A 17,435-nucleotide genomic window follows, 5' to 3' on the forward strand; every position below is an offset into this window, starting at 1 on the left:
TGATTTTGGAATCAAGGTAATGCTGGCTTCATAGAAAGAGTTTGGAAGTTTTCCTTTAATTTCTATTTTTTGGAACAGCTTCAAGAGAATCGGTGTTCCTTAATGTTCCTCTTCCTTAAATGTTTGGTAGAATTCCCCTGGAAAGCCATCTGGCCTGGACTCCTGTTTTTTGGCAGATTTTTGATTACTAATTTGATTTCCTTACTGGTTACAGGTCTGTTCAAATTTTCTATTTCTTTCTGTTTCAGTTTTGGTAGTGTATATGTTTCTAGAAATTTGTCCATTTCTTCCAGATTACTCATTTTATTGGCATATAACTGGTCATAATATTTTCTTATTATAGTTTTTATTTCTCTTGTGTTGGTTGTGATCTCTCCTCTTTCATTCTTGATTTTATTTATTTGGGTCCTTTCCTTTTTCTTTTTGATCAAACTGGCTAGTGGTTTATCAATTTTGTTAATTCTTTCAAAGAAGTAGCTTCTGATTTCATTGATCTGTTCTGTTTTTCTTTTGGTTTTGATAGCATTAATATCTGCTCTCATCTTTATTATTTCCTGTCTTCTGTTGGTTTTGGGTTTTATTTGCTGTTCTTTTTCCAGCTCCTTAAGGCGTGAGGTGAGGTTGTGTAGCTGAGATCTTTCTTCCTTCTTTATTTATTTATTTATTTATTTATTTATTAATATATGAAATTTACTGTCAAATTGGTTTCCATACAACACCCAGTGCTCATCCCAAAAGATGCCCTCCTCAATACCCATCACCCACCCTACCCTCCCTCCCACCCCCCATCAACCCTCAGTTTGTTCTCAGTTTTTAACAGTCTCTTATGCTTTGGCTCTCTCCCACTCTAACCTCTTTTTTTTTTTTCCTTCCCCTCCCCCATGGGTTTCTGGTACGTTTCTCAGGATCCACATAAGAGTGAAACCATATGGTATCTGTCTTTCTCTGTATGGCTTGTTTCACTTAGCATCACACTCTCCAGTTCCATCCACGTTGCTACAAAAGGCCATATTTCATTTTTTCTCATTGCCACATAGTATTCCATTGTGTATATAAACCACAATTTCTTTATCCATTCATCAGTTGATGGACATTTAGGCTCTTTCCATAATTTGGCTATTGTTGAGAGTGCTGCTATAAACATTGGGGTACAAGTGCCCCTATGCATCAGTACTCCTGTATCCCTTGGATAAATTCCTAGCAGTGCTATTGCTGGGTCATAGGGTAGGTCTATTTTTAATTTTCTGAGGAACCTCCACACTGCTTTCCAGAGCGGCTGCACCAGTTTGCATTCCCACCAACACTGCAAGAGGGTTCCTGTTTCTCCACATCCTCTCCAGCATCTATAGTGTCCTGATTTGTTCGTTTTAGCCACTCTGACTGGCGTGAGGTGATATCTGAGTGTGGTTTTGATTTGTATTTCCCTGATGAGGAGCGACGTTGAGCATCTTTTCATGTGCCTGTTGGCCATCCGGATGTCTTCTTTAGAGAAGTGTCTATTCATGTTTTCTGCCCATTTCTTCACTGGGTTATTTGTTTTTTGGGTGTGGAGTTTGGTGAGCTCTTTATAGATTTTGGATAATAGCCCTTTGTCCGATATGTCATTTGCAAATATCTTTTCCCATTCCGTTGGTTGCCTTTTAGTTTTGTTGGTTGTTTCCTTTGCTGTGCAGAAGCTTTTTATCTTCATAAGGTCCCAGTAATTCACTTTTGCTTTTAATTCCCTTGCCTTTGGGGATGTGTCGAGTAAGAGATTGCTATGGCTGAGGTCAGAGAGGTCTTTTCCTGCTTTCTCCTCTAAGGTTTTGATGGTTTCCTGTCTCACATTCAGGTCCTTTATCCATTTTGAGTTTATTTTTGTGAATGGTGTGAGAAAGTGGTCTAGTTTCAACCTTCTGCATGTTGCTGTCCAGTTCTCCCAGCACCATTTGTTAAAGAGACTGTCTTTTTTCCATTGGATGTTCTTACCTGCTTTGTCAAAGATGAGTTGGCCATACGTTTGTGGGTCTAGTTCTGGGGTTTCTATTCTATTCCATTGGGCTATGTGTCTGTTTTTGTGCCAATACCATGCTGTCTTGATGATGACAGCTTTGTAGTAGAGGCTAAAGTCTGGGATTGTGATGCCTCCTGCTTTGGTCTTCTTCTTCAAAATTACTTTGGCTATTTGGGGCCTTTTGTGGTTCCATATGAATTTTAGGATTGCTTGTTCTAGCTTCAAGAAGAATGCTGGTGCAATTTTGATTGGGACTGCATTGAATGTGTAGATAGCTTTGGGTAGTATTGACATTTTGACAATATTTATTCTTCCAATCCATGAGCACGGAATGTCTTTCCATTTCTTTAAATCTTCTCAATTACCTTCATAAGCTTTCTATAGTTTTCAGCATACAGATCTTTTACATCTTTGGTTAGATTTATTCCTAGGTATTTTATGCTTCTTGGTGCAATTGTGAATGGGATCAGTTTCTTTATTTGTCTTTCTGTTGCTTCATTGTTAGTGTATAAGAATGCAACTGATTTCTGTACATTGATTTTGTATCCTGCAAGTTTGCTGAATTCATGTATCAGTTCTAGCAGACTTTTGGTGGAGTCTATCGGATTTTCCATGTATAATATCATGTCATCTGCAAAAAGCGAAAGCTTGACTTCATCTTTGCCAATTTTGATGCCTTTGATTTCCTTTTGTTGTCTGATTGCTGATGCTAGAACTTCCAGCACTATGTTAAACAACAGCGTTGAGAGTGGGCATCCCTGTCGTGTTCCTGATCTCAGGGAAAAAGCTCTCAGTTTTTCCCCGTTGAGGATGATGTTAGCTGTGGGCTTTTCATAAATGGCTTTTATGGTCTTTAAGTATGTTCCTTCTATCCCGACTTTCTCAAGGGTTTTTATTAAGAAAGGGTGCTGGATTTTGTCAAAGGCCTTTTCTGCATCGATTGACAGGATCATATGGTTCTTCTCTTTTTTTTTGTTAATGTGATGTATCACGTTGATTGATTTGCAAATGTTGAACCAGCCCTGCATCCCAGGAATGAATCCCACTTGATCATGATGAATAATTCTTTTTATATGCCGTTGAGTTCGATTTGCTAGTATCTTACTGAGAATTTTTGCATCCATATTCATCAGGGATATTGGCCTGTAGTTCTCTTTTTTTACTGGGTCTCTGTCTGGTTTAGGAATCAAAGTAATACTGGCTTCATAGAATGAGTCTGGAAGTTTTCCTTCCCTTTCTATTTCTTGGAATAGCTTGAGAAGGATAGGTATTATCTCTGCTTTAAACGTCTGGTAGAACTCCCCTGGGAAGCCATCTCGTCCTGGACTCTTATTTTTTGGGAGATTTTTGATAACCGATTCAATTTCTTCACTGGTTATGGGTCTGTTCAAGCTTTCTATTTCCTCCTGATTGAGTTTTGGAAGAGTGTGGGTGTTTAGGAATTTGTCCATTTCTTCCAGGTTGTCCAATTTGTTGGCATATAATTTTTCATAGTATTCCCTGATAATTGTTTGTATCTCTGAGGGATTGGTTGTAATAATTCCATTTTCATTCATGGTTTTATCTATTTGGGTCATCTCCCTTTTCTTTTTGAGAAGCCTGGCTAGAGGTTTGTCAATTTTTTTTATTTTTTCAAAAAACCAACTCTTGGTTTCGTTGATCTGCTCTACCATTTGTTTAGATTCTATATTGTTTATTTCTGCTCTGGTCTTTATTATTTCTCTTCTTCTGCTGGGTTTAGGCTGCCTTTGCTGCTCTGCTTTTATTTCCTTTAGGTGTGCTGTTAGATTTTGTATTTGGGATTTTTGTTGTTTCTTGAGATAGGCCTGGATTGCAATGTATTTTCCTCTCAGGACTGCCTTCGCTGCGTCCCAAAGCGTTTGGATTGTTGTATTTTCATTTTCGTTTGTTTCCATATATTTTTTAATTTCTTCTCTAATTGCCTGGTTGACCCAGTCATTCGTTAGTAGGGTGTTCTTTAACCTCCATGCTTTTGGAGGTTTTCCAGACTTTTTCCTGTGGTTGATTTCAAGCTTCATAGCATTGTGGTCTGAAAGTATGCATGGTATAATTTCAATTCTTGTAAACTTATGAAGGGCTGTTTTGTGACCCAGTATGTGATCTATCTTGGAGAATGTTCCATGTGCACTCGAGAAGAAAGTATGTTCTGTTGCTTTGGGATGCAGAGTTCTAAATATATCTGTCAAGTCCATCTGATCCAATGTATCATTCAGGGCCCTTGTTTCTTTATTGACCGTGTGTCTAGATGATCTATCCATTTCTGTAAGTGGGGTGTTAAAGTCCCCTGCAATGACCACATTCTTATCAATAAGGTTGCTTATGTTTATGAGTAATTGTTTTATATATTTGGGGGCTCCAGTATTCAGTGCATAGACATTTATAATTGTTAGCTCTTCCTGGTGGATAGACCCTGTAATTATTATATAATGCCCTTCTTCATCTCTTGTTACAGCCTTTAATTTAAAGTCTAGTTTGTCTGATAGAAGTATGGCTACTCCAGCTTTCTTTTGGCTTCCAGTAGCATGATAAATAGTTCTCCATCCCCTCACTCTCAATCTAAAGGTGTCCTCAGATCTAAAATGAGTCTCTTGTAGACAGCAAATAGATGGGCCTTGTTTTTTTATCCATTCTGATACCCTATGTCTTTTGGTTGGCGCATTTAATCCATTTACATTCAGTGTTATTATAGAAAGATGCGGGTTTAGAGTCATTGTGATGTCTGTATGTTTTATGATTGTAGCGATGTCTCTGGTACTTTGTCTCACAGGATCCCCCTTAGGATCTCTTGTAGGGCTGGTTTCGTGGTGACAAATTCCTTCAGTTTTTGTTTGTTTGGGAAGACCTTTATCTCTCCTTCTATTCTAAATGACAGACTTGCTGGATAAAGGATTCTCGGCTGCATATTTTTTCTGTTTAGCACACTGAAGATATCGTGCCAAGACTTTCTGGCCTGCCAAGTTTCAAAAGAGAGATCAGTCACGAGTCTTATAGGTCTCCCTTTATATGTGAGGGCACGTTTATCCCTTGCTGCTTTCAGAATTTTCTCTTTATCCTTGTATTTTGCCAGTTTCACTATATGTCGTGCAGAAGATCGATTCAAGTTACGTCTGAAGGGAGTTCTCTGTGCCTCTTGGATTTCAATGCCTTTTTCTTTCCCCAGTTCAGGGAAGTTCTCAGCTATAATTTCTTCAAGTACCCCTTCAGCACCTTTCCCTCTCTCTTCCTCCTCTGGGATACCAATTATGCGTATATTATTTCTTTTTAGTGTATCACTTAGTTCTCTAATTTTCCCCTCATACTCCTGGATTTTTTTATCTCTCTTTCTCTCAGCTTCCTCTTTTTCCATAACTTTATCTTCTAGTTCACCTATTCTCTCCTCTGCCTCTTCAATCCAAGCTGTTGTCGTTTCCATTTTGTTTTGCATTTCGTTTAAAGCGCTTTTCAGCTCCTCGTGACTGTTCCTTAGTCCCTTGATCTCTGTAGCAAGAGATTCTCTGCTGTCCTCTATACTGTTTTGAAGTCCAGCGATTAATTTTATGACTATTATTCTAAATTCACTTTCTGTTATATTATTTAAATCCTTTTTGATCCCATTAGCTGTTGTTATTTCCTGGAGATTCTTCTGAGGGGAATTCTTCCTTTTGGTCATTTTGGATAGTCCCTGGAGTGGTGAGGACCTGCAGGGCACTTCCCCTGTGCTGTCTTGAATAACTTGCGTTGGTGGGCAGGGTTGCAGTCAGACCTGATGTCTGCCCCCAGCCCACTGCTGGGGCCACAGTCAGCCTGGTGTGTGCCTTCTCTTCCCCTCTCCTAGGGGCGGGATTCCCTGTGGGTTGGCGTGGCCCGTCTGGGCTACTTGCACACTGCCAGGCTTGTGGTGCTGGGGATCTGGTGTATTAGCTGGGGTGGGTAGGCAAGGTGCATGGGGGCAGGAGGGGCAGGCTTAGCTCGCTTCTCCTTAGGTGATCCACTTCAGGAGGGGCCCTGTGGCATCGAGGGAGTCAGATCTGCTGCCGGAGGTTTGGCTCCGCAGAAGCACAGAGTTGGGTGCTTGTGCAGAGCGAGCAAGTTCCCTGGCAGGAACTGGTTCTCTTTGGGATTTTGGCTGGGGGATGGGCGAGGGAGATGGCGCTGGCGAGCGCCTTTGTTCCCCACCAAACTGAGCTCTGTCGTCCGGGGGCTCAGCAGCTCTCCCTCCCTTTGTCCTCCAGCCTTCCCGCTTTCTGAGCAGAGCTGTTAACTTATGACCTCCCAGACGCTAAGTTGCGCTTGCTGTCGGAACACAGTCCATCCGGCCCCTCCGCTTTTGCCAGCCAGACTCGGGGGCTCTGCTTGGCTGGCGAGCCGTCCCTCCGCCCCGGCTCCCTCCCGCCAGTCCGTGGAGCGCGCACCGCCTCGCTGCCCTTCCTACCCTCTTCCGTGGGCCTCTTGTCTGCGCTTGGCTCCGGAGACTCGTTCTGCTAATCCTCTGGCAGTTTTCTGGGTTATTTAGGCAGGTGTAGGTGGAATCTAAGTGATCAGCAGGACGCGCGGTGAGCCCAGCGTCCTCCTACGCCGCCATCTTCCTCTGTTTCCTTTCTTCCTTCTTTAGGAAGGCCTGGATTACTATATACTTTCCTCTTATGACTGCCTTTGCTGCGTCCCAGAGGTTTTGGGTTGTGGTGTTATCATTTTCAGTGACTTCCATATACTTTTTAATTTCCTCTTTAACTGCTTGGTTAGCCCATTCATTCTTTAGTAGGATGTTCTTCAGTCTCCAAGATTTGTTACCTTTCCAAATTTTTTCTTGTGGTTGATTTCGAGTTTCATAGCGTTGTGGTCTGAAAATATGCACAGTATGATCTCGATCTTTTTGTACTTACTTAGGGCTGATTTGTGTCCCAGTATATGATCTATTCTTGAGAACGTTCTATGTGCACTGGAGAAGAATGTATATTCTGCTGCTTTAGGATGAAATGTTCTGAATATATCTGTTAAGTCCATCTGGTCCAGTGTGTCATTCAAAGCCATTGTTTCCTTGTTGATTTTTTGATTAGATGATCTGTTCATCGCTGTGAGTGGATGTTGAAGTCTCCTACTATTATGGTATTACTATCGATGAATTTCTTTATGTTTTTGTTTAATTGATTTATATATCTGGGTGCTCTCACATTTGGCGCATAAATGTTTACAATTGTTAGGTCTTCTTGGTGGATAGACCCCTTGATTATGATAAAATGCCCTTCTGCATCTCTTGATACAGTCTTTATTTTAAAGTCTAGATTGTCTGATATAAGTATGGCTATTCTGGCTTTCTTTTGTTGACCATTAACATGATAGATGGTTCTCCATCCCCTTATTTTCAATCTGAAGGTGTCTTTAGGTCTAAAGTGGGTCTCTTGTAAACAGCATATAGATGGATCTTGTTTTCTTATCCATTCTGTTACCCTATGTCTTTTGATTGGAGCATTGAGTCCATTGACGTTTAGAGTGATTACTGAAAGATATGAATTTATTGCCATTATGTTGCTTGTAGAATTGGAGTTTCTGGTGGTGCTCTCTGGTCCTTTCTAATCTTTGTTGCTTTATATATATATACATACATATGTATATATATCAAATATATATATATGTATGTATATATATATATATTTTTTTTTTTTTCATCTTTTCTCCCCTCAGAGAGTCCCCCTTAAAATTTCTTGCAGGGCTGGTTTAGTGTCACAAACTCCTTTAACTTTGTTTGTCTGGGAAACTTTTTATCTCTTCTTCTATTTTGAACGACAGCCTTGCTGGATAAAGAATTCTTGGCTGCATAGTTTCCTGATTCAGCACATTGAATATATCCTGCCACTCCTTTCTGGCCTGCCAAGTTTCTGTGGGTAGGTCTGCTGCAAACCTGATCTGTCTTCCCTTGTAGGTTAGGGACTTTTTTTCCCTTGCTGCTTTCGTGATTCTCTCCTTGCCTGAGTATTTTATGAATTTGATTGTGATATGCCTTGTTGATGGTTGGTTTTGTTGAATCCACTGGGGGTCCTCTGTGCTTCCTGGATGTTGATGTCTGTGTCTTACCCCAGGTTAGGAAAGTTTTCTGCTATGATTTGCTCATATAATCCTTCTACCCCTATTTCTCTCTCTTCCTCTTCTGGGACCCCTATGATTCTGATGTTGTTTGTTTTTAATGAGTCACTGATTTCTCTAATTCTTAAATCGTGCTCTTTTGCCTTAATCTCCCTCTTTTTTTCTGCTTCTTTATTCTCTATAAGTTTACCCTCTATATCACTGATTCTCTGTTCTGCCTCGTCCATCCTTGCCACCGCTGCATCCATCCGTGATTGTAGCTCAGTTATAGCATTTTTAATTTCATTCTGGCTATTTTTTACTTCTTTTATCTCTGCAGAAAGGGATTCTAATCTATTTTCGACTCCAGCTAGTATTCTTATTATCGTGATTCTAAATTCTGGCTCAGACATCTTGCTTGTATCTGTGTTGGTTAAATCCCTGGCTGTCGTTCCTTCGTGCTCTTTCTTTTGGGGTGAATTCCTTCGTTTTGTCATTTTGAAGGGAGAAAAGGAATTAATGAGGTAGAAAAATTGAAATTAAAATAAAATTAAAAATATTAAAATTAAAAAATTAAAAACACACACAAAATCTAATAAATGATGCTAGATCCTAGGTTTGTTTTGGTCTGGGTGTTGAAAGTGGTTTGACAGATTAGAGAAAAAAAGGTGGGGGGGAAGGAAATCGTTTGAGAATTTGAAAAAATGAATACACTGAAGTAGACTAAAATGAGATGATGGGAGTAAAATAGAATTTGAAAAAAAATTACACAAAAGTAAAGAATATAGTAGAAAAAATTAAAGGAAAATATTTTTAATAAAAATTAAAAATAAAATGAATTTTTTCTCTTTCTGCATTCAAGAAAAAGAAAAGAAATGAAAAAGTGAAAAAAGAAAAGTTAAAAAAAAAGGAAATCGTTTGAAAATTTGAAAAGGTGAATACACTGAAGTGGACTAAAATAAAATGATGGAAGATAGAATTTGAAAACATTTACACAAAAGTAAAAATATAGTAAAAAAAAAATTAAAGAAAAATATTTTTATTTTTCTTTAATTTTTTTACTGTTTATATATTTTTGAGACAGGGAGAGACAGAGCATGAACGGGGGAGGGTCAGAGAGGGAGGGAGACACAGAATCCGAAGCAGGCTCCAGGCTCTGAGCTGTCAGCACAGAGCCCGACGCGGGACTTGAGCTCATGGACTGTGAGATCACGACCTGAGCTGAAGTCAGACACTTAACCGAGCCACCCAGGCGCCCCAAAGAAAAATATTTTTAATAAAAATTGAAAACAAAAATGAATTTTTTTCTTTCTGTATTCAAGAAAAAGAAAAATAGTGTAAAAGAGAAAAAAAGACAGAAAGAAAATTTAATAGATGGACCGGCTAACAGATTGAAATAGGACTGAAATTACTTCGTTTTACCCTGGAAGTCAGACTATGTAGTGCTTTATAGTCCATAAACTAACTAGGCGGTGAGACTTGTGTTCTTGAAGAGTGAGGTTGGCACAATTGGGCGGGGTTCAGTGTAATGGCTCCGTTCTCCACTGGGTAGCGCTGCTAGCCTACTGAGGTGGTTTGTTGCTGCGCTTGTATGTGCGTATCTGCGTTCGTGGGAGTGGTGAAAATGGCGTCTCAGATACCCAGTCTCTAGTATCAGAACTCTGTTCTCCCCGATCAGCAATGGCGCACCTGTCCTCTGTCTTTAGCTTTCGTCCACTCCCTGCTCCTTCACTGTCCGTGACCAAGCCCCAGGCTGTACCTCTCGCCCGAGTTTTGTCTCAGATGCACCTGTTTTCCCTGGCCCCTTATTTATGAAGAACTGCAGCTTTGACCCATTCCACCCCTCTGTGGGAGGGTCTCACTGAGCAATGGCCGAATGCCGGCTGCACCCAGGAACACTTGCTGGACCCTGCTTGTGCCAGTGCCCTGAGACTGCGGCCAGGTGCCAGCCTGCCCCAGAAAAAGTTTGCGAGATAGTGTAGCAGCAGCATTTCAGGGATTATGGAAAATTACAACACACACCTGGCACCAGGCTTCACCCTTGACAACCTTGTTCCAGCACCAGTGAATGTGGCTGTTTTCCGGGGTCTGCTGTGACCAGGTGGCTTCAACAGTCTCTACCAAGTGTCCTTCCAGCAGTGGAACCACTTTTCCCTGTGTGGCCCAAGAACCTCCTGGACCCCACCCTGTTCCTGGGGATTCGCCCTTCCCACCAGAGCACTGCCAAGTATCGAGCTGTGGAGTTGCAGATTTTGTGCTCCCCTTGTTTACAGTCTTAATGGAATTTAAACACTCTCCTTTCTCCTTTCTCCCTTTTTAGTTTAGTCCCTGTGGCTGTTTCCAATTTTCCACTTTCTCTCCAGCTGCTTTTGGGGAGGAGTGCTTTTCCTGTATTCTCCCCCCGCCCCAGTCTCCGTCTTCTCTCTGCCTGCAAAAGTGGCTCCCTGCCCGCCGCCGGCTTCTTTCTCCCCAAGTTCACCTCTCCGTGCCACGTACCCGCTGAATTCTGTGGTTCAGGTTGCGCAGATTGTTGTGTTAATCCTCCAATCAGTTTTCTAGGTGTGTAGGATGGTTTAGTGTTGGTCTGGCTGTATTTCATGGACGCGAGACACACAAAAAACTTCCATGCTGTTCTGCCACCTGGGCTCCTCCCCCTACATTGTCTAATATTAATATGACCATTCCAGATTTCTTTTGATGAGTGTTGACATGGTACCCCTTGTTCATTCTTTTACTTTTAAGCTATTTGTGACATTATATTTAAAGCTGGTTTCTTGTAGATAACACAGAGTTGGTTCTTGCTCTCTAATTCAATCTGGCCATCTGTTTTTAAATTGTGTTGTGGACCATTTACATTTAACATGATCATTGAGGGATACTGTAGAGATCATAGGTAGATTCTAACTTCATAAGTCCTGTTTAGATAGCCAGGCTGGAACCATACTGATTGATTGCTACCTGTCCTCTGAGTATAGTTAAGTATTTTGGCTATTATTCCTGCCCTTAGGAACATTTGTTGACCTAAAAGCATAAAAGCTTTGTCTCTGTCTGAAGGGTGTATAGAAACATATTTTTTTTAGGGGCGGGGGGAAGGTCCTCTTAAAAAAATTATGGACCGGGGCGCCTGGGTGGCTCAGTCGGTTAAGCGTCTGACTTCAGCTCAGGTCACGATCTCACGGTCTGTGAGTTCGAGCCCCGTGTCGGGCTCTGGGCTGATGGCTCAGAGCCTGGAGCCTGCTTCCGATTCTGTGTCTCCCTCTCTCTCTGCCCCTCCCCCGTTCATGCTCTGTCTCTCTCTGTCTCAAAAATAAATAAACATTAAAAAAAAATTAAAAAAAAAATTATGGACCTTCTTTGTAGCAACATCTGGGGGCTGCAGCAGAGGAATAATGGCAACAAAGCATGTTCCTGCAGATGGGGCCTTCCCAGCTGCATTCCCTAAGCCTTGACTCCTGCAGGTTACAGAGAGAATATCTGAAAATTTTCCAAGGCCTCCGAAGAGGGATAGGAGGGAGATGAGAATTGAGAGCCACTGGGACTCTGCATAGGATGTGGGATGGACAGCCCACCTCAGGGACTGCATAGAAAATAGAGTTGATTCTTTGAGGGTGAGTAACACCATCCAAACTGAGGTGGGACCCAAGTAGGCAGGACAGAACCGTGGAACTTGCACATGAGGCAAGGCCAGTACTAAGAGTACAGTGGGAAGTAACATTGGCCAGTGAGGTTGGGATGAGTGCTAGGGACAGGGAGGTCAGTGCCCCATATCTACAAGATGAGTATCTTTGAGCCAAAGCCAGAGAGGACAAAGGGCAGCACTGTTAAGATATTCCCCACCCCTCACGAGGACAAGGTCATCAGCAAGGCCTGTCCTTGATTCCTTTGCATAGTGGCATATAATCACATCATCTGTGAATCATGATACATTTGCTTTCACGGTTTCATGGTTATGTACTTCTGGCTTCTATTTCGTGTCTTGGCAAACAGACAAGATTTCTAGAACCACAGAAATTCTAATTTTGTTTCTAATTTCAATGGGAATGATACTGCTAGTTAACTAACATGTACTGAGCAGTTATTATTATGTGTCAGGTACTGTTCCAAGCATCGTGTATGTATTATCTTATTTCTCCGTCACTATCATTATTTCCACTTTACAATGATTAAACTGTGGCCAGAGAGTTTAAATAGCTTACCCAAGACAACAAGTGGCAGAGTTGGGTTGTGGGCTCTGACTCTAGACCCTGTTGGTCTTCACCTCTAGACAGGTGTGCTGATAAATACTTAACATCCAGCTCTCTGAAAAAAAGCCCTGATTTGTAACATATGCCAATTTTTACGATGTAAATACTCCCTCTATGGCTGACATGGCATCACTGAACATGGATTTGAAAGAGATCCTTGTAGTTCCTCTTGGGAGCTGAAACTGGCCACTGTAGCAAATTTTAGCACACCACAGTGTTACGCCGTAAGGCAAAGAGGTGTTGTTTAAGGTACCTGTTAGTTGGATTCTTTGTTGTTGTTTATTTTTTTAACTTTTTTTAAAATTTATTTTTGAGACAGAGAGAGACAGAGCATGAACAGGGGAGGGTCAGAGAGAGAGGGAGACACAGAATCTGAAACAGGCTCCAGGCTCTGAGCTGTCAGTACAGAGCCCGATGCGGGGCTCGAACTCACGGACCGCGAGATCATGACCTGAGCCAAAGTCGGACGCTCAACGGGCTGAGCCACCCAGGCACCCCTGGATTCTTTGGTTTTAAGAAATAAAAAATCAACTGGACCTGGCCCAGCAGAAGATAGAATTTACTAGAAGGATACAGTCTCAGAATGAAGAGCGGGAGGCAACAGGGTCTCAGGAGGGTTGGGAATAAGGAACACATGTGTTATGGGGCCTTGACGGGTCCCTTTCCCTCAGTCTCTGTTGACTACAGCAATGTTCCTGTACTCTGGCCCACAGGGCAGAACACTACTATCCATTGCTCCTGAACTTGCTCGCAGAGGTTCCTGCCACAAGCATAGCCTGAGGTCCTCTCTAACCAGTTCAGTTGGGTCAAGAGTCAGCCCCAGGTGAGTCAGCTATGGCCATGTGACTTTAGTGAGTCTGTGTGCCTTTGTTCACGATCATATTGGAGATGTGGGTCTAGATTAGGACCAGGCCCTTCTGTCTTTGAAATTCTGTTACACATAGAGCTCATCATCATATTGTGGTCCTCTGGGCTCCCCTTCATCTGGGCCCTGATGACCTTTCTGACTGATGTCAGCCCTGACAGTGTCCCCTTTGCTCTTCTGCCATTCTGGCCTTCCTGTTGGCCCATGAGCATTACAAGCTCATTCTCACCGCAGGGCCTTTGTACTTGCTCTTCCCCAGGTCTTCTCATGGCTTATACCCTCTCTTCATTCAGAGCATCTCTCCCTGAGTGCCTCCTTGAAACAGTCCACTCTATTCATGCCATCCTCCTACTTTCTTCATTGTTCTTCACAATGCTTAATATGACCCAAAATTGTATCACGTGTTCCACTATCTGCTTCCCACTGTCACATAACCCACTGGGAAATTTATTTGTTTATGGCTTGTATTTTCAGCATCTGGACTGGTGCTTGGCATGCAGTAGATATTCAAAAGCCATTTGTTGAATACATGGTTAAATGAATGAATGAAAGTATGAATAAGTTGCAGAGTTATTAAGAATTATACATTTAACAATAAACCCTTCCTGGGGGCCTGGGTGGCTCAGTTGTTAAGCATCTGACTTCAGCTCAGGTCATGATCTCATGGCTTGTGACTTTGAGCCCCGCTTTGGGTGAGCCCCACTTCTCTCTCTCTCCCTCTTTCTCTGCCCCTCGCTCACTTGCGCCCTCTTTCTCTCTCAAAATAAAATAAAATAAAAATAAACTCTTCCTGCAATTATTGTTACACTATATATTAACTGACTTGGATTTATTTATTATTATTTTTTAATATAAAATTTATTGTCAAATTGGTTTCCATATAATGCCCAGTGCTCATCCCAACAGGTGCCCTCCTCAATGTCCATCACCCACTTTCCCCTCCCTCCCACCCCCATCAACCCTCAGTTTATTCTCAGTTTTTAAGAGTCTCTTATGGTTTGCCTCCTTCCCTCTCTGTAACTTCCCTCCCCCTTCCCCTCCCCCATGGTCTTCTGTTAAGTTTCTCAGTATCCACATAAGAGTGAAAACATATGGTATCTGTCTTTCTCTGCCTGACTTATTTCACTTAGCATAACACTCTCCAGTTCCATCCACATTGCTACAAAAGGCCACATTTCATTCTTTCTCATTGCCATGTAGTATTCCATTGTGTATATAAACCACAATTTCTTTATCCATTCATCAGTTGATGGACATTTAGGCTCTTTCCATAATTTGGCTATTGTTAAGAGTGCTGCTATAAACATTGGGGTACAAGTGCCCCTATGCATCAGTACTCCTATATCCCTTGGGTAAATTCCTAGCAGTGCTACTGCTGGGTCATAGGGTAGGTCTATTTTTAATTTTTTGAGGAATCTCCACACTGTTTTCCAGAGTGGCTGCACCAGTTTGCATTCCCACCAACAGTGTGAGAGGGTTCCCATTTCTCCTCATCCTCGCCGGCATCTATAGTAACTGACTTGGATTTAAATAAAATTAAAAAAAAACAACCCTTAACTATTATCTTAGTTTTCAAATGTTTTTGCTTATTCTGCACCTGAGTAAAAAAAAATGTTTCTTTAAAAATGAGATGTAATTCACATTTTTAGTGCTCTGACCTTTCCTAACCTACCTCTTAGCCTACCTTCTCCCAGTCTTCCCTACAGTATTCTAAATTCGTGATATTTTGTGGTAATGTGTGGAAATAGGCTTTTGTTGTTCATTCGAGGCAGAAAATAGTTGATATTAATTATGATTTGATGATAGGTATGCCGTCTTGGAAAGAAAAGGAGTGGCTTAGAAAACCAGTGTTTTGTTTTCTGTTTTTAAAGGCTCTGAACAAGCAGAAAATGGTATCCATTTGTTTATAATGCAAGAGTCATCTTTAGTTAAACCCAGCAGAGTAACTCAGAACTACCATCCAAATAGATAGACAGGAAAAATGGCCTCCTAACTGAAAGAAAAAATTTTAAAAAGCACATTTTCAAAAGGGTACCAAAAAAGGACATTTCTCTTTCTCACAAAAAATTCAGAGCAAGAAAGAAAATATTATTTTCACAAGAGAAAGCCTGCATGTGGCCATAGACAAGCCCTTTTTCCTTCCAAAGCAGGAGATTTTCAGTTGAAGAAAATTGACAACTTTGCCTCCAGCCTGAATTTTATGGTTTTCACCAGCAACAGCTGTATTTACTGATGGCCCTACATTGCCCCCAAACAAATTCAAGATTAAGTAAAGGGCTGGTGTTCTGAGACAATTACCAACAAAACGAACATTCTCTTACTGTTTGTGGAGCTCCAGGCTTCATGTCCTTACCTTCGAAAAATTAACTCAGAAGTTGTTGCTTTTAAAGGCAAAAGTTGATATATTTGGTAAAATAGAGTGCACTGCTAAAGCTGTGCTTTTCAACCTTAGCTGTACCTTAGCCTCACCTGGGAGCTTTGAAAGGAAGCACCAACCCAATGCCCGAGTTCTACCCCAGCCCAGGTAAAGGAAAAGGTGGGCCCGTAGATCCTAATTGTTGTTAGTGTCTTGATTAACAGAATCCCATCCTGGATGGGGCTTCCGGTGGGGTTGCTCACGATCCTGCTCCCGGACCAAACGGTGAGGAAGGTAAGCTTGTCCTGGCTCTCTCATCTGCCTTTGTGGGCCCCTCTCCCTATTCCTGGAAACTTTCCCTCCTGAGCTATTTCTCAGGTGTTCTTATCTTGCCCTGTGCCCACAGTGAAGCTATCAGCCTCCAAGGAAATTCTTCCTTGCTAAAAAATAATCCCACAAAGCTCTGGCCCTTTCCAATGCGGTATTATCCCTCTCAAAAACAAACAACAAAAAGCCCCCAAAACCAAAAAATCCACCACGTACTAGAAAAAAAATGTGGAATGCCACATGTTGCCGCTGGTGAGTTTGAGGTAAAATTAAGGAGTGGAGAAGGGTGCTCCTGGATCCCATCAGGTCCCTTCTGGTCAGCAACAGTCTCCTCCAAAAGGAAGTTCTGCTGGGTGACTCTGGCAAGTTACTTAACCTCTCTGTGCCTCCGTTTCCTCATCTATAAAATAGGGATGGTATTAATTCTGACCCACAAAGTTGTTGTGAGGACTAAATATGTAAAGCATTTCCCCCAAGAGTATTCGACACACAATAAGCAGTCCATGCACATTAGTAGTTATTACTATAATTTCAAATTCTTGACTTTATAATTAAATGAGGGGGAGTTCCACATGGAGTGGGCAAATAAACTCAAACAGAGAAAGCATTGCCCTGATAGAGTCCCGAAAAATATTTTGAACTACGACATCCTCACTGGCATATGTGTCTAGCTCCAATAACCCAAGGCAGTGCTTAATTTATGCCCTCCATTTAAGTGTATAAATTCCAGAAGCCTTTGAAACAAAAATTCCCTTCTTTTTACTGCATAATCAACCGTGTATTTCTAGGAGTCTTGGGAAATGATGGAAATGAGGATGAACAACTGCATAGCTGGAGAGAAACCAGTACATTTCTAATTGCCTAGTTAACTCAACACAGAAATTAATGAGTTCAACAAACATTTAATAATAAACCCTGTGCCAGATGTCCTGCTAGGAAGTGGGGATGCCACAGGTAGGAGACATGGTCAATGTCCTGATGTAGCTCTCAGTCGAGGGAGCTTCTGGAAGGGGTATTGTCCAGTCTCAAGCCACAGCCCAGAGCGATGAGGATATGCTTAATCCCCGTTAATCGTCAGCATCTGTTTGAAGCCTTCCAGATGCACCATAATGTGTGAGGACATTATGAAGAGGTTGGACTTGTCTCTCCTCTCAGAGATCTTACTTTTTCAAGAAGACTGGCTGGTCAAACAATTAATGTATTCTTTTGCAGGAAATATGCAAAAAGAAAAGTAGGGAGTGGGAGCGGAAATGCCCAGGGGTGACCTAATTGCCTTCTGTCCTTGCAAGAACACGAATGTTTGTCCCCTGACACTCAGGCTTCTTAGCTTCTTAGTGACTGCGCTGAATGTACTGGGTGTCAAATTTGGGTGGTGTTTCACCTATTTTCTTTTTAGAAGTTTCCCAGTGAAGGCTTAAAAGCATGTTTTTATTTTGCTTTGTTTTAAAGTTTCACTAAATTCTTGGAAGCTTCTGGATGGCTTAAAACTATTTTTAGATTATGCTAAAAGTGGAGTCTAATATTACACAAAAGAAGCTTTTAAAATTGCCTAAAAATTGAATTTTTGTTAATAGTAACTTTTGAGCTGAA

The sequence above is a fragment of the Panthera tigris genome, chromosome B3 (genome assembly GCF_018350195.1).
Source record: "Panthera tigris isolate Pti1 chromosome B3, P.tigris_Pti1_mat1.1, whole genome shotgun sequence".
NCBI classification, from domain to species: domain Eukaryota; kingdom Metazoa; phylum Chordata; class Mammalia; order Carnivora; family Felidae; genus Panthera; species Panthera tigris.